The 23,824-nt window shown below is 42.5% G+C and overlaps 2 protein-coding genes across 2 annotated transcripts in view; one reads left to right on the top strand and one right to left on the bottom strand.

The window, feature by feature from the left end:
• NHLRC4 (NHL repeat containing 4) overlaps positions 1 to 1,611 on the bottom strand; it is a 77,871-nt gene extending 76,260 nt beyond the window's left edge. Inside the window, exon 1 of the mRNA XM_069210367.1 lies at positions 1,519 to 1,611. The gene's annotated coding sequence lies outside the window, so the exon portion shown is untranslated. The remainder of the gene's footprint in view (positions 1 to 1,518) is intronic.
• Positions 1,612 to 1,621: 10 nt separating this feature from the next.
• The window catches only part of ASB8 (ankyrin repeat and SOCS box containing 8), a 90,909-nt gene continuing 68,706 nt past the window's right edge, over positions 1,622 to 23,824 (top strand). The window contains exon 1 of the mRNA XM_069210368.1: positions 1,622 to 1,759. The gene's annotated coding sequence lies outside the window, so the exon portion shown is untranslated. The remainder of the gene's footprint in view (positions 1,760 to 23,824) is intronic.

Here is a 23,824-nt window from a genome sequence, read left to right as displayed (position 1 = left end):
GGTGGCCTTGCGACTACATCGGCTGCCCACCCCCTTCTGGTACTTAACCTGGTGAACTACAATGGGTAAATCTTCCAGGAAGAGGGAGGTGACTGGATCCTGCCCATCACAAGACTCAACACCTGCTTTACGGAGGACGGATTCTTGAGCGCTGGGCCACCTGCTGGGAAATATCAGTGAGTGATAATAGATACTATTCTACAGGCCATTGCTTCCTCACATGAAACACTTAAACTGAAAATTAATACTATGGTAACGGATATGGGGCTCTTGCAAGATGACCAACGAAGACTAACAGAGAGAGTTACCACTACGGGCGGTCCTTAGAGGATATTACCCCTGAAATGGCCAACATGCATGAATGGGTTTTGTCGCAAATATAAGGCAGAGTCAAGACCTTGGAGATCAGGTCAGTAGATGCAGAAAACAGGGCCGGAAGAAATAACCTTCGGATCAGTGGATTGCTGAAATGCATAGAAGGCCCCAACGCAAATATGACTGAATTCCTAGCGCAATGGCTGAGTGATGAAGTTGGCCTCTCTCTGTCCTGCTCACTTGAGCGTTCTAACTCACCCAATGTTATCCAGTGCGGCTCCTAGACCTTTGGTAGCCAAAATTTTACATTATAAAGATCGGAATCATATTCTATGCCAGTCCAGACTTAAAGGAGACATAATGGTGGAAAACCACCGGGTAAAGATTTTTCCAGACTTAACCCGAGACGTTCAAAAACAGAGCTTCCTTTATAAATGCCAAAAAGCATCCCAGAAACCTGGAAATGTCTTATGCCATGTTGTTTCCTGGGTTCTTGGCTGAAATAACCAGGCACAACACACCAATTATATGGGGCAGAGCTTTTGGTCAATTTCTATATTTCTGTTTTTGTTGCTCGTTTATATGTCTCACATTTACTATGGATTATGGGGTACTGAAAAAGTATCCCTGAAATGATCTCATAAACCGCGACGCCTGCGCACAGCCCTGCCTATCCGCTTCTTCAATTGTGTAGCTCTCCGGTTACCCACACACAAATCTTCAGAAATCGCATTAGAGGTTTCATTACTAAAATGGTGCATTTCCCAGTTTTTAGTTTAACTTGCATTTATTATTTAAGGTGTCATGATTTTATATGCAATTAACTGAAGGCGAAGGACTAATAAAACAGTTACAGAATGTTTAGCTTTTTTTTATCCACGCCGTTGACCCCACCCCACTGTACTCGGGAACACAGTTTCCATACTTTTTTTTAAATTCACTTCGAACGGTGAGTTTGCATGACCACTCGCCTTCAGAAGACTAAAGTGACACCTTTTTTTTTAGTTCGAGCATGCTCGGAACTGTAATAAGCCCTAGGAATTTGCCCGTCAACGAAATAACGCCTTTTTAGTAGCCTCTATTTTCAGCCTCGGACCCAGCGTTTGTTTATTCTGTGGACGCTAATCACATAAAGTGACAGCTTGTGACGTACAGACAAGTTCTCAACTAATCAAGCTGCGAGAAGATCACCGCGCGGCTTACACTGCAAATCTGTTGAAGCAGTCGGGGCACGCAACTCCTAAGTGACGTACAATCCTATTGGCTGCTGACAGGAGGCTCCTTTCTCTGCCAAGATGGCGACATGTTGAGTAGCGTCCTCTGCTCCCAGGATCAGCGCCTGACCGGCGTAGGCGTGGTCTGGTTTCTGTCCCCAACCAAACCGGAGTGAGATGAGAAGCAGTAACTGTACCGGAGGACGAAGACTTGGGCTTCCGTTCGAAAGGTAAAGGCCAGTATAGACTGTCCTGTGTCCGGCATAGGAAAGCGATATATGGTGGGTACCTGAGGGGGGACGGACCTCGTAGAGTTGTCGGCATTGGGCGCGTCTACGGTGGCCGTGTGGGAGGATCAGGGGTATTTGTGGGTGAGAGAACAGGCACTTCAAAGCGAGAAGTGTATTAGGTGTCTTAGTGGTGGAGTGCGAGTGAAATAGGAGAGAAAGGTTTGTTGGTCATGTGTTTTGGCAGCATGTTTTGGAATGCCGTGTGAATATGTATGGTTAAGAGCGCTGTGGGTGAGATCAATATTGAGGTTGTACAGAGACGAGAGGATAGACTGAAATGAAGGTAGGAACAATAATTTTATTGCACAGTTGCTGTGCAGCGTGGCTCAAAGTTGTTTTTAAACAAATACACTATTGACCCACGTCACTTCGCTTTTTTTAATTGGTGGTTGAAGGCATGTATCCCCTTGTGTTGCAGACCACTCCCTCGTAGATGCCTCCTGAGAACGATACAATGGGACTCACGGTGCTCTAGTTAGAGCTGTTAACGTTGTAACTTTCTAACTGTGCTTTTCTTGCCAAATAAATTGAAAATGAAAAGTAAAACAGTTGACATAAGCATGCCAATTCACAGTGCCACGGCTGGCGTGAGGAAGAGAAAGGAAAAGGAGGCTCGGTCGCTGTCAAACGTATCAGCAAATGTGCAATTATCCATGTAACAGAACTGCCCTAAGGAGGGACAATCGTAAAGCACTTACCAACCCACCTTCGCAAGACCCAAAACCTACTTCTTTTCAGGAAGGCCCTCAAAACCTGGCTTTTCGAACAGTGATCCTCCCAGCCCCTTTCCCCGCCCCCCATTCACCCCCCCTGCGCCTTGAGACCCTCGCGGGTGAGTAGCGCGCTTTATAAATCACTTTGATCGATTGAACGATAACAAGGGATTTTGAAAGGCAAGCCAATGAACGAGTGATAGTGATGGGCATGCTTAAAAATCCACAGATAGATTACAACATGTCAGAGCACTTGCATGCTTGGCCTAAAAAGTGCTATGATGTGGCCAGCACTGACTGCGTCATAGGACAGTTTTTGTGTTTTTAAACTATGAGCTGCTCTACTGTACAACAAAGCTAAAACGTTGACAAAGGCAATAGATTGCGTAGGCGAGACCTATTGGCTTTTCCAATATTTTTTTTCTGGTGTGGTTCCTATTCAATGCTGAGAGAGCTTGGGGACTTAATTAGCCATTGGTGCCCACTGGAGAGAGACGGCCCAGGTCAGTTGCTGTATACTTTGCAAGAGGTCTTATTTGGACCTGGTGAAGAAGGAATAGGTTATCAGTGTGCAACAATGGCCCTCCGTCAGTACTTTGCCACAAGTGATGTTTGGATAGCTTTAAAACAGTCTTCCTCCTTGCAAAAACTGATGTTTTTAAGCCAGTGCACACTGTCATCAAAAATTTACAAGACAGGATTTTTTCACACTCTTGGAATAAGTATTTAAAACTCTTTTGATCTGCTCTTGTTTCAATGTCGTTACCCAGTCCATTAATGGGGAATGTTAATAGTATCTGAGCAAAAGTATCACTTCTTTGATTGCCCCCATATCTCTAGTCACAGCAGAAAAGCACCTTGTTACCCTTTCAGCGTCAGACGCTATGCTGAACTCTCTGCAGTGGTTTAGCATGTAGCTCCATTGTAGAAAAAATGTTCATTGGGCATCAGACCCTGTATCATAGGGCAAAATATTTACGTGGAAAAGGCAGTAATTTCCATTTTCTGTGTATATGTCAGCCTGCTTCCGGGCAGAGCTTTTCCGAAAGTTCTACTTATGTATCGCCTATGACTCCGAGAAGCAGTCTCCAAGAGTTAACACTCTTAACATGACTAGCATTTTATATATACACAAAGATAAGCACACTGAGACAAGCCACGGAAGGGCAGGGTCAAGCAGACAGTGTAAACTCTGACCTACAACAACCTCATTCTACTTCAGTACTTCCATTACAATGTTTATAAACTCAGCACAACTATGGGCATTGCTGCGGTGCAAAAGCAATATTAGGTGTTCTAATGAGTAACAGATACTGGAGGGTGAACACAATCTTGCGTTAACCTACATGGTCTTTCGACAGTTATGCTTTACATTAGGAGAGCGGTCAGTGAAGGCAAATACACATTTTATTTGAGTGGTGGTGGAGGTTTTTATTATGCTGAAAGAAAAGGACGTTTTTGAACTGCAAGAATGAGATGCATTTTAATCACAATATAACGTTTTTATGTGCCAAAATTAGGAGCAGTTTGTAAAGTGGCTAGAAGCTAACATGAAGCACTAACTAGCTGGTAAAAAACAGGGAATGATAGTTATAACCAAAATAGCATCTGATATTTAATTAGTATAATTAATTCGTAGTCTTAGGATGATAGGAAATAGTACATTGTATGAAGATCCCTTATTAATACAGTGCATTGCAGCATGCTAGTGACGCTGCCTGGTGCATGATCCTGGCACAAATGTCCTCCTCACAGTCAACATCTTTTTGTCCCACTGGTGGACTCTCCCACCATCTGGAATTAGGAATGCACAGATGTTTGAGTTTAAAGCCCCACTTAGTGGTGGGGATGGAACGGAAGAAATGAAATCTGAAAGGATGGCAGCGTGATAGAGAGGTTGTGGTTTGATAAACCAACCTGGGCAGAGGGCTGGGTGGGGGTGGAGACCTCTCTCCACACTAATCTTGCATCCTCGCGGAGGCATGATAATGCACTAGGATCGCACTGTACCCGACACAACTGCTGAAGGTCACCTATCACAAGTCAGATATTAAGGATATCCATTTACTTAGTGCGACCACCCCGAAAGTCACAAAGCCTGGACACCTTCTTTATTTGCCTCAGAGCACACAGCAAGACAACGTCGGGAGCTGGGATTCCACTTCATGACGACCCTCCAGCCCGGGCCATGACCAGCACAAAATGTAGATGTTTGTGTGATCGCTTGAGGGACAGCAAAGCTATCTTAATAAGTGCCATGCTCCAAGACTTGCTGCCAGCCATAGTGCAGGTTCTACAGCTTCTGTCTGGGTTCCTGGCTTTGTGGTGAGTCACACCCACAAAGGGCTACACACCAGAAGCAGTGTGGGGCATAGAGAAGCAGAAGCTTTATCCTGGGATGAAATAAAAACGATGGAGGGAGGACTGGCATACAACATGAGGGACAGGGTGTGGGGGGCAAGCAACACTTTGAACACAACAGGGGGTGGGAAGGGTACAGGGAAAGCAGGGGGAGGAGGGTGCGACAGAGCAAGCAACAGAACGCAAGCAGATGGAGGATGGGAAGGGGACCACAAAGGCATGACCTATGGAGTTTGACAACTCAAAAAAAAAATTGCAGGGCTGTGTGCCGTCCCTCAGACTCTGGCTCACATATCACCTTAGTTTTGTCTAAGCGATTTAATTACAGTTTTTGAGAAACAAGCAAAGGAGGACAGCAGGTAGGTGCAAGCAGTAAACCATCACAAGGGCAAGCAAGGATGATGGGGAACTGACAAGAAGGGAACACGTGAAAAAAGCGCTATAGAGTGAGAAGCTGGCGGGGGGAGGTAGAAATAATACCTCAATCACAATCAGAAGTAGTGGACGGGCTCTGATTAGGTTGAATTAATCTGTGCTGTGTCTGTGCTCCACACAAGCATAATTGGCTGCACTGGCCATTTATGGATGCTGGAAAGAAGAGTGACGTGAAGGCACACAAATGGTAAGCAGTGGGTAAGCTCCAAGCCGTTTATGTTGACAAGTGTCTTGCAAGCGAGACACATGCGCTCACAGGCTTGACCCTAAAAAGGGAGGAGAGGGATAAGGGCCTCAGTGTGAAGTGCGACTGACTAGGTGCAAACTGGACCTGAAGGACAAAGAGGGTAATAGATGGGCTGGCAGAAAGATTGGGTGTTATAGAAGGGAACGTGGAGAGAAGTGCACGTCAGTTGTTTTGGAGTGGTGAGGCAATTAGCAGCAAATGTAGGGGCTGAAGTGTTGGCACGATAGCTAGGGAGATGTGATGAGGTAGAATACTACTAAATATGGGAAGAGTGTGTTGTTGGGCGACGTTAAGAGAGTTTAAGTTGTTTATGGGGAAGTTAAACTTCATTGGTGTTGTTGGCAGGTCACGAATAAAGAACAACAGGACTCAGTTTGGCAATTAATATGATCATTTATGAATAACTGCCGGGAGGGCAGCACAGCTCTATGTCTGAAACCGCACTCGAATTCAACTCAAGCAGCCCTTTTTATATGTTTTTGCCACCTTGAAGGCGTCTTATCACTCGTCATGCATTTTTTATTTAAGCGCTTGTTTGGTACATTGTATCACTACTTACGTCGGCATAAAGCCATGTTTCTCATGGAAAAGCATCTAATTACACGTTTGCAGGAAAGCGAAGGTTACATATCTGTCATGTGCACATTTATTAATAAACAGCAATACCTTTTCTCTCACGTTCTAAAGGCTGTCTGTATTTCCTCCTTTTCTAACTCCAGACTTGGAACCCCCTGTCTGTCTGGCCTCCCTCACACAGCTGCTGGCCTTCAAGCATCAATGTTCATTGTGTTCCTGTCCTGAAACTCCCTTTCCTTATGAGGAAATGCGTGCCTTTCCTGTGACCATATTATCGAGTTATGATTCAAGCTTCTAGGCCCTTCTGTCGTAGTTTGGACTCTTGCTCTGAGCAAGACTGCTGGTTTAAAGATAACAGTACTTTTGTTTGTAGGCGACTGAGTCTTTCCTTCAACAAGTCGCAACTGTTGTCCCAACCTTACCGGCTCACTAGCAGCACCTCACCAGAAACACAATAGTAAAAGGTGATTTGTGGTAGTCGCTTACGCATAGACTCAAAGTAAGATATCTCAGGGTTGTCGTGGTTAAACGGAAATTACCCTTTTCTCACAGATATATTATGTCTCATACAAACAAAGGCAATAACACAGATGCAGTGAAGTTATAATAGTTTTTATTTAACATAACTGCAATTTGCGATAAGTTGCATGAACTGCAATGATTAGGATAATGAATATACCAAGCAACAGTATTGTGAAGAAGAGTCATTGTTATGAAGACCCCCACCATTTTGCAATATATGAAGGAAATATATATATATGTATGTATAAGATGGAATATGCCCTAATACCCTAATGAGAATAGGCCCAACCTCCTACCTAAAGGAGAGCTGGGTTTGCTAAGCCTAATCTGCCAAAGCTGTGTCCATGAGAGGAGCCCCAACCCTCGTTACCTTGGAACGAGGTCTCTATCTCAGACTCCGCAGGGACACGAAGACTGAGTCAGCGTCAAGATGACGGCAGCATCGGTATCAGCGATGGTGGCGATGCCCTCTGGTCGGAATCCCTCGGATTATCTGTCTAAAAGTGTGATGTATTTATACAGATCTACAAGGTCCCCTAACGTAGGTGTATTCCAAAAGAATAGATAACAGGCATGCTTGGGACGGCAATTAATATCAACAATCCCTCGAAAGTATAGAGAGGGAAAATCCCTAAGTGTGAACACCTACTGCTTGTCTTTGGCGCAGTGACACTAATAATAAAACTCATAACAAGTGGCTTAACTATAAACAAGGCAGCCATCTTAGAGGAAATAAATAATTAAATGAGCTAAGACAGAGCAAGCTAAGTAGGTTAAAAGTCACTAGGTGACGGGGGCACGAGTTTACAAGCCTACGGCTAAGCTAACTCCTGTTATCCCATTAAAACAAACTAGGATTCACTACACCCTCCCCATTGCCGTAACAGGTATGATGAAGGTACAGGAACCCAAAACGCTAAAAAAGCTGCTTCTGAACTAAAAAAGCTAAAGGAAAAAAAACAAGCTAATAAAAGAAGCTAATAATAAAAATCACTGTGTGTAAAAACACGCTAAAACAAGGCTGTCTAAAAAACACATACAGAGATGTTAATATCAACTATGACAAGTACAGCAAACGTCTATTATAATTGCATAATTTGGAATCGGGAATGGTAAGCAAATTCATCAAATTATGTGTTATACGCAGGATCTTGAAGAATGTCATCGAAGTCACCAGTCAAGGACCTCAAAAATTAGTCAACATCGTCCGAATGGAAGTCTAGTGCTGGGCGGACAAATGGATCCACAGAGCAGAAGTGAGCCATATTCACCGGTGCATCGATACTTGCTGCAGTGTCCTCATCCATTTTAGATCTTATAACGGAAGGCTCATAGGTGGCCTCGCGGAGCAACCTCAGTCTCAAGGGGCAAGACCGTGTATGAACCCTCATCGGGGACATCAGCAGTTTGTGGTCCACAGGAGATGTCGGTGCAACAGCAAGGCAGACCATAGGCAGATGCTCAAAGAGACACCATATGCAGCGGAAGACCGGTTGTACACACCAGAGAAGTGGCCGGAATGACAACGACCAGTCAAGCTCCAGTTCCACCAGCAAAGGTGTACCGAAGATCCGAACCATGCGCTCACGGCACAGTGGAGTTGGCGGGAGCGACTCCATTGCTCTGCGTTGCTGGAAAAAAAACAACCACCGCGAATCAGAAGAAATAGCAGTAGTAGTCCGCCAATCAAAGCCAAAATAATTGGAAAGCCACCAAACACACTCGAAAAGAGAGAATGGATGGCTGATGGGATGACTCCAAAGACAGTCTGGAAGATGGACACGAAACCAGACCCGACAGCCTTAAAGAAATGAACAATCCCAGTGGTGCTTGAAGCATTGAATATTCTGGATACCAACTCTCCAAAGTGTTTGGGGAAATCAATATTTAAAAGGGATTGTATCTCAGCTGATGATCTCGCAATCTGGAGCGCATACGTCTTTTTTTCCGATGTCAAGGCGACCTGTTTCTGAAATAATAGCGCCTTTAGTCTACTCAAATTGTCATAGTTCACATTAATAGTATCTATGTGGGGCCACATTTCAGATACTTTTATCTCTTGTGTGGGGGGAAACAAAACATGTCCACAACACGTAACGACCTTCGTGACTGAGATTGCGTAGGCAATTCCAGGTCGCAAGCCGCAACAGCTTTCATCATTCAGTACCACATAACTGCCATTGGAAAGTACATGAAACACTGGACGAATCAAGGGGACGGGAGTACCCTTCAGAAAACAGGCCAAATTCACGACCCCCACATTGCAAAGACCGTGAAGACACCGGTTTGCATATCATAGAATGACGAACAGCAGTCTCACATTCACTTCCGCTAAGAAAGACCTCCTGTTCACCATTCAGACATCTATAGTCAAAGGGCAACTCCCACTCTTCCTTAATAAAGCTATCTCCTAGCTGCTCATATCGTCCCACCGCAAGATGTTTCAGGCAGCTTGAGAAAAGAAAGGTCGAAATTGGTAAATTAATAATGCAGTGCAAGAGCCAGATAGTTGAAGGACTCTCTGCTACCGTGAAGGGCAACTTATCTAATTTCTCTACTTGAAGCAGGGTGAAACGAGCCTCCCTTTTAGCCATTGTCTCTTGTTCACTGGAAAAATTAAAAGCAGTGAATAGTTCACTTCCATTAATGTACCTCCATGGAATGTGGCCACTTTTCAGTGTCTGTAATGTCCAACCCAGCTGCATGATGGAACCTAGCTGTGTCTGCCCATGATATAACCGGGACAAGTCTGTCTGAGTGATATCAACAGCAGACGACACTATATTTGATAGTGAATAAATCCTGTTGGACAGTGTGTTCATGCCATTGTCGACAACAGCTAATGTTTTTTCCAAATTTTCCCTATCCAGTTGCCTTAAACGTGCAGCAGCCTCAATCTGAGAAAGTTTCCAAATTTCATTGTACATAGCATATAAAAACCGTTTCGAGCGCAGTTTCCTAGGACCTAACAGGAAATCCTGTAAGTCTATACTATCAGAAAGAGTGTTCAGGTGTTTTTTAACCGCTGTCAACGTGTTTGTCTGCACCCATTGCTGGCACAGCTTAACCACACTGTATGTTGTAATTATACCTGTATGTTGACCTGAGAGAAAGCGAGGGTCAGGCCTGTGAATGGAAAAAACCCCTGAAGAGTTCAAGAAACGCTTTTGACACTCATCAGTGTCGGTGGGCCATACCAACCACCCGCCGGGACGGGAAAGGGAAGAATTATAGGCACCAGCCTTAACCATTGCATCTAGCCTGTCTTCTGAGACATTAGGAAAGTGTTGCCAATCTCAAAATTTTGTCGGAGTAGGGATACTGGGCGTGTTCAGGTCTTTAATTTTTGCTAACCCCAGACAGGACGTCTGCTCAATAGTGTCATTTAAGAAAATCATTTGCACAGGAATAAGGCATGCTCGAAACAAAGCCTCCCTACCCTGTATCTGCCAATCTTGTGTCCCCCATACACTTTTCAAATCAATAGTATCTTTCCAATATTCGGAACCCCCAAGCGAGAGCCGGGAAACAAAGGGATCTGAATAAATCAGTTTTGTATCTGTTAGCAAAAGTTTTCTAATTTGTGCCAGAGGTATTTTAAAATAATACGACTCTGCTTTCTTTGTATCATGCCCGGAAAAGTATGTAAATTTATCCCTGTAATACTTTGGACTTCCCACCTGTGGTGTTGAACAGTGTTCCCACTGTGTGTAGTTCAAGAGAGGCCTACATCTAGTTGCATGGTGTAGGTAGTGATGTCCCCAATTGTTATAGCAGAACATTTCCCCATAATTCATTGTATAATGGTATACATCATCACTTCCAAAAGTGGAATATTCCTTCATTTCAGCTAGCATTGAATCCACTGTTTGGACATCCCAATCACCAGAGACAACATTAGGTGTAATAACATCAGACATTGAAATTTTGAACATGTATGGTATTTGAATAATCTCTGTAGGCCCATATATATCGAATGGAACCTTGTCCCACACAATCCCATCAGTAATTGGTATAGCTGTAATATTTACAGGGGACAAATCTCGTCGGACCTTATGGGAAGAATGATGTGGTGTTAAAATTTCATCAACAGGATCCACAGAGGAACGATCAGGAATATAGTGACCATTAATCAGCAAAAAGAAAACAGTCACAAAACCAATCCATAAAAATAATGCAATAAATGTCAAACAGAACAATAGATAGTTCCATGGGTAGATCAAATAGTTCCTTCTAAGCCATCGATACAGCTTACTACTCTTTGAAAGTTCGTTAGTCACAGTTGAGGATGAATCCGAAGAAAAATCATCAATGTCTACAAAATAGCCAGAGGAAGTTTCTGCAAACACAGGACCCGCTGAATTCTGATCCACTGCTCATGGAGGTTCTTGATAGACAACGTCATTAGTCGTGGAAGTGTTCGTATAAAATACAGCCAAATCTTGAAGCGGGGTGGTCACCGAAGATGTGACTGGAACCAACAAAAGTTCATTTTCCGCCTTCCCCATGGTCGAGGAAGTGTCTGGAACAGCAGTTGACATAGTTGCATAGTCAGTAGCAGTGATGTTCATCCTACTATGTAGATGGATGTCCTGTTGGGTAGTGAGAGGGGATCGGGAACCACCCAAGGGACCTCCTGGTCTACTGTGAAGAATCGGCCACATGGTGTAATTTGATGTCATCAATGGAGATTAATCTGTTCGATTTAGAACCGGACAATGGTGGTAGGATGACAGTCCTGGTGCCTTTTATTCCCAAGACCGGTACAGGTGCTCTGTATGATGGACCGAACTCCTTTTTCATAGCTATCTTCTCACGAACCAGATCCCCAACATTAGGAATCCAGCCAGTCGAAGATTTCGCCAATTCCCTTATTCCTAAGGTGGCAGCACTTGCAGATGATTTATCATCACGAAATTGTTGAAGCTCCTGTAAAACAGTGAGACATTCTTTTATGTCAAATGGTGTTTCTGCTGCAACCATACCAGGGGCATCAAGATCGGGGACATACATCGGTATCCCAAAGAGAACCTCATATGGAGACTTACCCCCCAAGGGCCGTCTTGGCATATTATTCAGTGCTCTCTGGACCCCATATAGGTGATGTAACCAACTGCGGCCTGAACCTAATACTCGAGCTGTTAAGGACTGCTTTAGATCACGATTTCGCCTCTCCACGACTGAATTTCCCTCGGGATGGTATGGTGAGGATTAATGGAGTTCAACACCCATCGTTCCCATGGTGTCCCTGAATGCTTTAGAGGCAAATGCAGGGCCCTGGTCCGAATGGAATGCTGCAACCGCATATGTACCGATAAAGATCACCAAATCTTTTATAACAGTCCGGGTGTCAGCCGACCGCTGTGGCCATACCCACAGGAATCTAGAACAGGAATCCACAGCCACTAAAATGTATTTGTATGCACCATCAGGCTGTAAGGGACCACAATGGTCTAGGTACACACACTGGAGTGGCTTGTCTGACACTAAGAGGGATGTCTGCGGAGGGCGTTTGATATTAGAGCCCTTAATCTGCTAACAAATGTCACAACAAAGGACATACTGTTTAGTCCGTCTGCATAGACCAGGCCACCAGTATCGTTGCTGTAGAATTGTTATAGTGGCCTGTATACCAGCATGTGCAGAAGCGACGCCCTCATGTGCTGCTGTAATCAGCTCTAATCTCTGGTCCTCATTGGGGATCACTCGATCTCCAACCCCAGGAATCGTTGTATAAGCAACATTCTGTGCACTGATATGGTAAGTATAGTTTGTAGGGTATCCTTTCGGAAGGGTCTTGCCTGCAGCCGAAGCTTTAACGGCAATCAGTATTTCATTATCCAACCTCGTCCGAGAACGAGTCACTGCAGCCACAGAAGCCGTAGCTACTGATGCTTTGGCCGCTTCATCAGCCAATGTATTGCCGGCAACGTGTATTCCTACACGTTGGTGTCCTAATGTATGAACTACATGGACACATGGTAGCTTATCCTTAAGATCAGTCAACCTTCCCCACAACATTTTTTTGTGTTTAATGGTGTTCCCTTTAGAATCCCTAAACCCGTTCAGTTTCCAATGATTGAGATATTCATTGTATGACTGGACGCAGTAATATGAATCACAGACTATCAAAGTCTGGCTTCCTGCCTCAGTATGTTCGAGCGCTAGAAGAAGAGCCTTAAGCTCGGCCACCTAGGCTGTGCAGTCCCCTAAGGTCTGCGTGTAGGTATTGTGAGGATGGAAAACTCCGTCTTCCAGTACCCCGCACACGGCTGCACAAGCCGCTGAGTATTGATGTTTAGTACCTACAGCCGGTTGTGCCGATCCGTCAGTATAAATGATAGTATTATAACTGTCTAGTGGCAAGATATTTAGAGGAGCGGGGTACTCCTGTTCATACTGGAGAAATTCTTGTGTCTGAAGTCTGGGGTCAAATACATAATCAACATCAGTGGCGGTCAGAGACGTTTCCCATTGAATCCAGCGTGGATGTAATGCCTTAGCGTTTGGAACGCTCGCTTTAGTGACAGCCTCTAAGGCCGGCACCGGGGAGACAACAATAATGCGTTTCCCCTGGGCAAGTGGCCTCTCCTTTATGACGGCCATCTGAACTGCTGTCAGAATTTTTTCTGTAGGTACAAAAAGTTTTTCAGCATTTGAGTATAAGTGTGATTTATATGCTATTGGCACTGTGTCATCCTCATTAAAGGTGACATAAGTAAACCCAAGGGCACCAGCAATTATTCTGATGACCAAATGTGTTTCATTGTCACGTGTGTGTAAGTGTTTAGCTTCTAGCATGTCCCGTTGCATGTCCCTAAGGATGTGTGTGTGTTCAATCGTCCATCGTCTGCTAGAAAAATTGGGCTGAGTTAAGTCATAAAGTGGTTTGATGCGTTCTGCATAATCTGGAATGTATGTTCTGCCAAAATTGAAGAAACCCAGTAATGACTGTAATTTCTTAAGTGTGTTTGGAGGCTGTAGTTGAGCACACTTTTCTAGGAAGTGCGGGGCCAGGCTCTTCCCCTCGTTTGATAGCTCATATCCCAGGAACAATTCACTAAGAAAGGCTATCTTGCTTTTCTTAAAATTAAATTTATAACCGATGTCTGCAAATCCCAAAATTATCCGATCGACCCTCGCAAGATGAATGTAGAGGGCGTCATCAGTGAGATAGATATCATCCACATAGGACAATGCATCGGAATCAAGCTCGTGCAAAATTGGTGTTACACGGGCTGAAAACAGACCTGGGCTATTTTTTATAGCCTTGAGGTAAACGACAAAAGCGTTTCTGAGAGCCAAATGAAAATGCATTTAGGTCCCTACTTTCATGTGCTAAATTCTGACAGAAAAACCCATTAGATATATCCAATGTAGTTTTATATTTTTTACGCACTATATTGTTTATCAGTGCTGTGCTGTGTGAATTTTGAATAGCATACCTGCATGTATGACTATTTAAGTGTCTATAATCAGCCACTATTCTATATGAATGATCTGGCTTTGCAACGGGGAATAGTGGATTATTCATTGCCGATGTACAGGGCTCAATCACTCCCTGGTATTCAAGTTGTGACAGTATCTCTGTCACCGGAGCTTTCGCTTCATGTTTAACAGGGTATTGTGGCTGTGGTTGGGGTGTAGACCTAACGGGAATAACATGACAAGGAGAGTCCTTGTCCCAACCTACATGATTACGGTATAGTGCGGGTGCCTGCGCTAAAGCCCATTCAGCAGCATAGGCTTTTTTGTCTGCTTCTGGAACAAGATCGGAAAAAGAAGGCAAAATGACATCTTCCCCATGCGGGAGCTTGCGGATGTGTTCAGGTGGCCAGTCTCTCGGCCAACAGGATATCACTAGTAAGTTCATCCCAAAATATTACACTAATTCCACGTGTCCCTCTATTTGAATTTTTTAATCATAAACCCTATCGGGTGGGAGAACGCGGCCATCCGCTGTCTCAACCGCGATGTAATTGCTAGTTGCTGTCGCATCCAGATGATCTTTCAGACTCTGGCGACATATCGTGACCTCTGCCGCGCTGTCCAAAAGAGTCACAGCCCACTTCTTGTTCCTCAACAGTGTTCTCAATACTACTGGCATTTTTAACTGTCAGTGCTGCCACCTTCTTCTTTTTAAACTGCGGCTTTTGTTGAGTTTTTTCTTCTTTTTTAATGGCAGACTGTGGTGAGTCTTTCTTTTCTTTCATGTATTCCGGACGTCGATCTTGACGGCCCCCTCTCTCGCTACGTTTATCCGGTGCGTCCTGAAAGGAACTAGAGGGACGTGAATCAGTATATCTGTCTGGAGTTCTAATGTGCTCCCTATTTCTGAGATTATACCTCCTTTCGGAGTACTCCGGATGTGGAGAATCAGCCCTCTTATTTCTCCTTTCTTTTAAATCTTTTTGTTTGTCACAGCGCATTTTAGAGCCCTCTTGTGCCTGCTTTGTACCTTCCTTATGGGCGGTACTTGGTAATTCAAATTTTTTAGGTTTGGCTCCCAAACTATCCCGTCCTATACTAGTATAGGTATCGGAAATTCTTTTCGGTAGCTGTCTCTCTTGTTCCACATTTGGAGTTTCCCGGAGACGCTGGCGTATTGCCAGTGCCACCACTTCCCCTTTAATATTACTCAGTATTATCGAGGAGACGGCGTCAAAGTTACGCATCAATTTCATCCCCAGATCCAGGGCCGGTGCAGCCCCATGTTCATTTTGTATTTGTTTCAACAGCTCCGGTAAATTGGCAAGTGTCGGGGTACCATGTGTGGTAGTATAAACGCCAGCGAAGACTGTACCCCATTTGGCGCAGTCATCCACCGAGGGAACCATCCCAAACGGCAAGCACATAGTGAGCAGCCTATGTTTTTCCTGTGGTCCCGTATGGGGAAACACAGCTTCCAGCTGATTAGTTTTCTGGGCTATCCAGAACGGTATTTTTTCCCGTTCCGTGGGCACTTTACCCATAATAGTATGCACTGTTTGTGGATTAATCCCAGTAGCCAATTGATAACCACCAGCTACTGGCGGTGCTGGACGCGCTGGTGTAGTGTTCAACGTTTGCATTACGAACTGAACCAATCGTCTATATAATGCCACTAATTCATTATATAATACTCGTAAATCTGCGATCGGCATGGTCTGTATGCCTGTGTGAGGTGTATATGTGGCAAACATAGGCCATGTAGGTCCCTCATTACTTAAGGGACCTAGCCTCACCCTTCGTAGTACATGTGGTAGGGCGCCTTCAAACCAGTTCTGATGCTCTTGATATGTGAGCGATATTTCATGATACTGGTATGCTTCGTACCGTACAGGTTAGTTCGCAATTTCATGTGTGGAATGTGTGCGTTCTTTGGTCAGCCTCAGGAAAGGTGACCCAACAGTAAAATGTTTCTGTTTGGTATGCTTCAGTTGCCTCTATTATCAGAGTAACATCCCCGCCCTCTTCTGTAAGGCCATGCGCTAATAAATGTTGTGTAAGTGCATGTCTAGCATTTGCAGGAATGTCTACGGTATTAGCCATTGTTGTTTAGAGAAACAGAACACCAAATAGGGGAAGTTTTTTATTTTCCTTTTTTCTGAGTTTGAGCTTGAACAACCTACAGCTTAATTAGGTGTTACCTGTCCAGCTGCGGAGGATTATCCCAAAGACCACGGACGTCTCTGTATAACGGTACTTAGGGTACCTGTTGTCTGTGAGACAGTGATAGTCAGGGTATCCGTATATTAGTGCCTAAACACCATCGTTGGTGGCACCATGTCGTAGTTTGGACTCTTGCTCTGAGCAAGACTGCTGGTTTAAAGATAACAGTACTTTTGTTTGTAGGCGACTGAGTCTTTCCTACAACAAGTCGCAGCTGTTGTCCCAACCTTACCGGCTCACTAGCAGCACCTCACCAGAAACACAATAGTAAAAGGTGATTTGTGGCAGTTGCTTACGCATGGACTCAAAGTAAGATATCCCAGGGTTGCCGTGGTTAAACGGAAATAACAATTTTCTCACAGATATATTATGTCTCATACAAGCAAAGGCAATAACACAGATGCAGTGCAGTTATAATAGTTTTTATTTAACATAACTGCAATTTGCGATAAGTTGCATGAACTGCAATGATTAGGATAATGAATATACCAAGCAACAGTATTGTGAAGAAGAGAGTCATTGTTATGAAGACCCCCACCATTTTGCAATATATGAAAGAAATATATATGTATATGTATATATATATATATGTATTTCAAAGATTGTCCCTGTTTTGGCATGTACTAGCGCACTTAATTCAGCGGTGGTGCTGGTGACGGCAGGACACTCCGTAATTTATCAACAACATTCATGAAATACTTCACGAACGACCGCACTCCGGGATCTCTTGTTTCACAAATTTCATTTATTCAGGCTCAGTTAACTTCGTCTCTGCGGTCTACACAACTAAAACTCTCCCATAATTTCCAAATAAATCCAATTATTAACTGGTGCACTATAAACTTATAATGCTGCATTCTGGGAGTTGTAGTTACCGCGAAACAAAACCAATTTAACCAATCTGTTGATACACCTCATAAATGTGCGTATGTGACATACTGTCCATGTCTCCCCCCATAATAAAAAAACTAAAATATTAACCCAACTGAATATTAGCTGCAAGTGCTGCAGAATAGAAAATAGGAAATTTAAAAAAACGGTGTTTTATGATTATTTGCAATGGCTGCCATGTAAAATTACAAATGTACAAATAACTCCTCATCCTGATTCATCCCCATAGGGGTCAAGGTTCGAATCTCCAAGATGTGTTTAGACTCCAATTGTCGTAGTCTCTTTTCTCTGTCCCCTCCTCGTTCACTTATGGGGACATGGTCAATCGCATAAAAAGTCATTGTTTCCCATTGGCTATCATGTGCCAACTCCATATGCTTAGCCGTGGCGTAACTTCTGTCTGTGTTGACGATGGCACGAATATGTTCAAGGATCCTTTTCTTTGTTTCACATATGGTGCTCCCAACATACTTTAAACCGCAGGGGCATTCAATAACATATACTGTGAACCGGCTCTTACAAGTGATATGTTGTTTAATGCTTTTTGTAACACCATTACCAATGGTGTATTCCTTGGTGTTCTTCGCAATTTTGCAAGCCTTGCAATTGCCACATTTCCAAAAACCTGTTTTTTTGAGCCAGTTGCCCCTTTTCTGAGAGCTAAAGTGACTTTTCGTGATTCTGTCCCGCAAATTTGATGCTCTTCTAAAAGTCATTTGAGGAAAGTCTCCCATAATCTCCTTTACTATAGGATCCAATTGGAGAATAGACCAGTGTTTGGTTAGAATCTTCCGTAACTGGGAGACATTATTGGAGTATGTTGTGATGAAACGTATAGGATCCTCCAATTGACCTTCCAACACAGAAGTTTTTTTATGAACTAATTCTGTTCTCGAAATCTTTTCCACTCGCTGTTTTGCCTTATTAATACATTTCCTGGGATATTGTCTGGAGATAAATCTTTCTTCTGAGGCCTTTATATGTTTAGCAAATTCTCCAGATTCTGAACAAATTATTTTTATCCGTAAGAATTCACCATATGGTATGTTCCATTTAGTATTAGGTGGGTGAAAACTATTGGCATGTAACACTGAATTTGTGGCAGTAGATTTTCTGTGTAATGTGGTATGTATCTCTCCTTCTCTTATATAGATTTCTGTGTCCAGGAACGTCACTCGTGTGTCACTGATTTCATAAGTGAATTGCAATTTGGCAACAGTATTGTTCAGAACGTTAAAATATTCTTTAAATTCAATTTCTGTGCCATCCCAAATTAGAAATAAATCAATCTCTATTGGAACCTATATCAAATTATATTGATTTCTTTTTAGCACCAGTGGCGTGTAACTTAAATTCATATTTGAAAGACACAGGGGATTTATTGAGACATTTGGATGGCATTCCGTGGCAGGACTCATATAAGTTGATAACAATGGATGTCATTTCACTATACACCAATATTGAACATCAGATTGGCATCCAGGCATGTAGGCACTTTCTGAGCCAAATAAATATTCAGTTTGCCCAACATAATGAAATGCTTTTAGAAATGATCCATCTCTGCCTTACCAATAATTTATTTCAGTTTGACCAGCAGTTATTTTTACAGATAAAAGGAACAGCCATGGGCTTTTCCTTTTCTCCTAATTTTGCGAACTTAACAATGGGCTGGTTTGAACAGAGAATAGCATGGGCAGAAGAAAATGAAAGATTCCAGCAGAAAGTCATTAGCTGGTTAAGATTCATTGATGATTTATTTCTAATTTGGAGAATTTGCTAAACATATAAAGGCCTCAGAAGAAAGATTTATCTCCAGACAATATCCCAGGAAATGTATTAATAAGGCAAAACAGCGAGTGGAAAAGATTTCGAGAACAGAATTAGTTCATAAAAAAACTTCTGTGTTGGAAGGTCAATCGGAGGATCCTATACGTTTCATCACAACATACTCCAATAATGTCTCCCAGTTACGGAAGATTCTAACCAAACACTGGTCTATTCTCCAATTGGATCCTATAGTAAAGGAGATTATGGGAGACTTTCCTCAAATGACTTTTAGAAGAGCACCAAATTTGCGGGACAGAATCACGAAAAGTCACTTTAGCTCTCAGAAAAGGGGCAACTGGCTCAAAAAAACAGGTTTTTGGAAATGTGGCAATTGCAAGGCTTGCAAAATTGCGAAGAACACCAAGGAATACACCATTGGTAATGGTGTTACAAAAAGCATTAAACAACATATCACTTGTAAGAGCCGGTTCACAGTATATGTTATTGAATGCCCCTGCGGTTTAAAGTATGTTGGGAGCACCATATGTGAAACAAAGAAAAGGATCCTTGAACATATTCGTGCCATCGTCAACACAGACAGAAGTTACGCCACGGCTAAGCATATGGAGTTGGCACATGATAGCCAATGGGAAACAATGACTTTTTATGCGATTGACCATGTCCCCATAAGTGAACGAGGAGGGGACAGAGAAAAGAGACTATGACAATTGGAGTCTAAACACATCTTGGAGATTCGAACCTTGACCCCTATGGGGATGAATCAGGATGAGGAGTTATTTGTACATTTGTAATTTTACATGGCAGCCATTGCAAATAATCATAAAACACCATTTTTTTAAATTTTCTATTTTCTATTCTGCAGCACTTGCAGCTAATATTCAGTTGGGTTAATATTTTAGTTTTTTTATTATGGGGGAGACATGGACAGTATGTCACATACGCACATTTATGAGGTGTATCAACAGATTGGTTAAATTGGTTTTGTTTTGCGGTAACTACAACTCCCAGAATGCAGCATTATAAGTTTATAGTGCACCAGTTAATAATTGGATTTATTTGGAAATTATGGGAGAGTTTTAGTTGTGTAGACCGCAGTTATTAAACTTAACAAGCAGAGAGAAGTATTTTCTAAGTGCATTTAGAAATAGGTTGAGTCTTAATGAATTGTTATCTGTAGATATAAATGTGGAAACAGAAACCCCCTACCGGAAATGCCTGTGATCAAGGTCTCTCAGACCGAAACGCATAGGGCAGGTGATTGTTGAGCTGTAGACGAAGTTAACTGAGCCTGAATAAATGAAATTTGTGAAACAAGAGATCCCGGAGTGCGGTCGTTCGTGAAGTATTTCATTAATGTTGTTGGTATATATATATATATATATATATATATATATATATATGTATGTATAAGATGGAATATGCCCTAATACCCTAATGCGAATAGGCCTAACCTCCTACCTAAAGGAGAGCTGGGTTTGCTAAACCTAATCTGCCAAAGCCGTGTCCATGAGAGGAGCCCCAACCCGCAGGGACACGAAGACTGGGTCAGCGTCAAGATGACTGCAGCATCGGTATCAGCGATGGTGGCGATGCCCTCTGGTCGGAATCCCTCTGATTATCTGTCTAAAAGTGTGATGTATTTATACAGATCTACAAGGTCCCCTAACGTAGGTGTATTCCAAAACAATAGATAACAGGCATGCTTGGGACGGCAATTAATATCAACAATCCCTCGAAAGTATAGAGAGGGAAAATCCCTAAGTGTGAACACCTACTGTTTGTTTGTCTTTCGCGCTTGATCTTGACGCCTTGGTGCAGTGACACTGATAATAAAACTCATAACAAGTGGCTTAACTATAAATGAGGCAGCTATCTTAGAGGAAATAAATAATTAAATGAGCTAAGACAGAGCAAGCTAAGTAGGTTAAAAGTCACTAGGTGACGGGGGCACGAGTTCACAAGCCTACGGCTAAGCTAACTCCTGTTATCCCATTAAAACAAACTAGGATTCACTACACTTCTACGTGCAATTGCATTGTGAATAACTATGCCTTTGTCTCACTTCTCTGCCTCCTGCACTGACCTTTTTACTTGGATGCCATGAGCACTCGGGCCTGTATTCCTCCCTGAGCATATACGACTCTGCACGTTTTCCTCCTAACTCATGCATTAGCAAAAATGGGCCTTCTCTTTCTATATTTTTAGTAACAGTGTTTTAAGGAGAGGTGTGAAATGGAGACTGCAAATAGGGTGAGAAGGGTGCAGTGGGCTCTAATCCATAGAGGGGATTACAGGATAATTCGGTGCAAAGTTATGGTGGCACTAGCAGAAGACGTATTTTAAAAAGGAATGAGTGGTATGCTAACCTAAGACATCAAAGGCAGAAATTCAGAGTTGACTTTTTAAAAATCTTTTTTGCAGTGCTACACACCTCCACACTTGGCAGACCTTGACACATCACATTGCAAACCACAATTTCACATCAAAAAGCGTACAGTGTTCCATAAAATCACAGAACACTAATGTGCATATCGGCACACCTGATTGGGTTTCTGTTTACACGACAGACTGCTTGCAGCACACTGCCAAGAGAATAGCAGTGAAACATGCACCCTATCTCTAATGGGAATTTAGGAGAGCACACTGTTTGGTGAGCAAGAGCTCTTAAACATTAGATGAGTATTTAATGGTGACATGCAGTGTCATTCTATTTTCTTTCACGGTCGGTAATAAACACCACTATTTGTGAAGTTTTTACTTAAATGTATTATAACTTGCGGTATCTACTTACAGATTTGTCAACTTACGAAAGCTTGTTTCTCGATATGTCTCTGTAGACAGACAGTAGGAACTAAACTCTCTTTCCAGCACTAAATGTCCTCTGCATTCTCCTTTCTTTAATATGTAGGGGGCTGAACCGGCCCTCATGTTTCTGGCAATACAGTGCAAGGTCCTCTCTGAAGCAGACCGGACTGTGACCAGAACAAGTCTTGACTTATTTTGAAAAGGCCAAGAGTTCTTAAGTATGCCCATAGTTGCATCTAGAATTGCTGACATACATCTATTCCTGCTGGAGATCTGTCTTATAAACCAATTCCATGTTTGGATCAGTGCCTTTTCCTTCACTGACTGGCATGCAGTAATAGCAGCTGGTGCAGTTGTTGACTGACAAAGCTAACATTCTTTTCAGCCATGGACAGCATAGTCATTGTGGGAAGTATTGGATGTTATGACATTTAACTAGTCCACTTCTAAAGATGTAGTGTGGTTGAGGCACAATCTTGTAATTGTGCCCCATAAGGCATATGCCCCATCTTCTCGTTCATGGTAGCATCTTGATAATCACATTGAAAACTAAGGTTGGTTCAGCTTAGTGATGAGTAATTATAGTGAATAGTTTTCCGTATAAGAAAATATGATGGTGTTTGCACACCCAGCCTACCTCCAGGCTCTCTTTCTTTTTGTCTATGGAATAGGCATGGTCACAGCCAGGGCTGTGGAAATTAATAATATATCTACTTGTCCATGGAACAGGTTATTTCTTAAATCTCCTTGTCTAGTAAAAAAATAACAATCTGCTTGTCTCCTTGGTGCCCTGTAGTGTGGTGACAATTATGGCAGCAACTCATTATGTAAGAGCTCTGATAATAGCCTCTGTGATTATACCAAGGCTAATGCTATAGCAGGGCTTGAATACTAACAATTTCAAGCCACACTATAGCAATCTCTTTATTTTGACACCTTTCTTCAGATCTACATACTGGGCCTGGAGGAAGCAGTAAGCAATAGTTCCAGGGCTGTGAGTCTGTGCAAACCTACTAACTTGCATTTTTAAAGTTTTTTTTTTTTTGCCAGTTCTTCTCTAGTCTTTTCCCATACTGAGAAAGGTTGGAAATTTACTCCTGACAAGAGCAGAAGTATAAATTCTTCCAGGGTTCGGGAAAAAAGTGGTTGGGGGGAAAGTGAACTTGTAAACGCTTTAATAGATTTTCGCATTATCAAATCTACATATCCATGTTTGCTTGTGCTAAAATACAGCTCACAAATATTTTCTAGGGGTATGATTTTGAGATCTTCTTCTGTAACTTCTTGTGAATTTATGAAAGCCACTAATTCCAAGACATATACAATGGGTGCACTTTTGTGACTTTCTTTAAGAATTGGGTTCCACATTAGGTCTGGTGTTAACCAAGACATTTTGTTTTTATTAAAATTCTATTAATGTATTTATCGTCTGGCTTAATTGTGACTGATGGTATTCTTCTCTTCCACAAGGAGCATATTGGCACAGCAAATAGTGTGGCAATGTATGCCATTTGGGACAAAAAAACTTTGTATTCTGCTAGTGTTTGTTACAGTGATGAGGGCCTGGCAGCTCCCACAACAATAAGGGGTTCTGAAAGCCATCTCAGACCAAGACACACATCGACACAACCAAAAGACTGACCACCAGTGTTGGATTGGTTGTCTTTGCTAGTGCTTGTTTATTTTCATGTTTCCCATAATCTTGTTGAAAATGATTATACTGATTTACCATTATGGATATTTTTTCGAAAAACGAGCATGCATCAACACATTTTACTAAAGGATGCTTCAAAGAAATAGTACCTAAAATTTCACAGTAATTCAGCAAAACCTTTTTCCTACTTGCACTTTTTTCTGAACTTTTTATTTTGGAAGCAAAGAATCCTCAATCTTGCTTACAAGCTTCTGCAAACATTTGCATCTAACTAGAGCGCATTCTGGGAGCATTATACATAGCCTCATATTGTTAAACTTTTCAAACATGTGTACACTTTTTTTTTTTTTTCTGGAACCACT

Source organism: Pleurodeles waltl, chromosome 10 (assembly GCF_031143425.1).
Source record: "Pleurodeles waltl isolate 20211129_DDA chromosome 10, aPleWal1.hap1.20221129, whole genome shotgun sequence".
Lineage (NCBI taxonomy): Eukaryota > Metazoa > Chordata > Amphibia > Caudata > Salamandridae > Pleurodeles > Pleurodeles waltl.
This window is presented reverse-complemented; position numbering and strand designations above follow the sequence as displayed.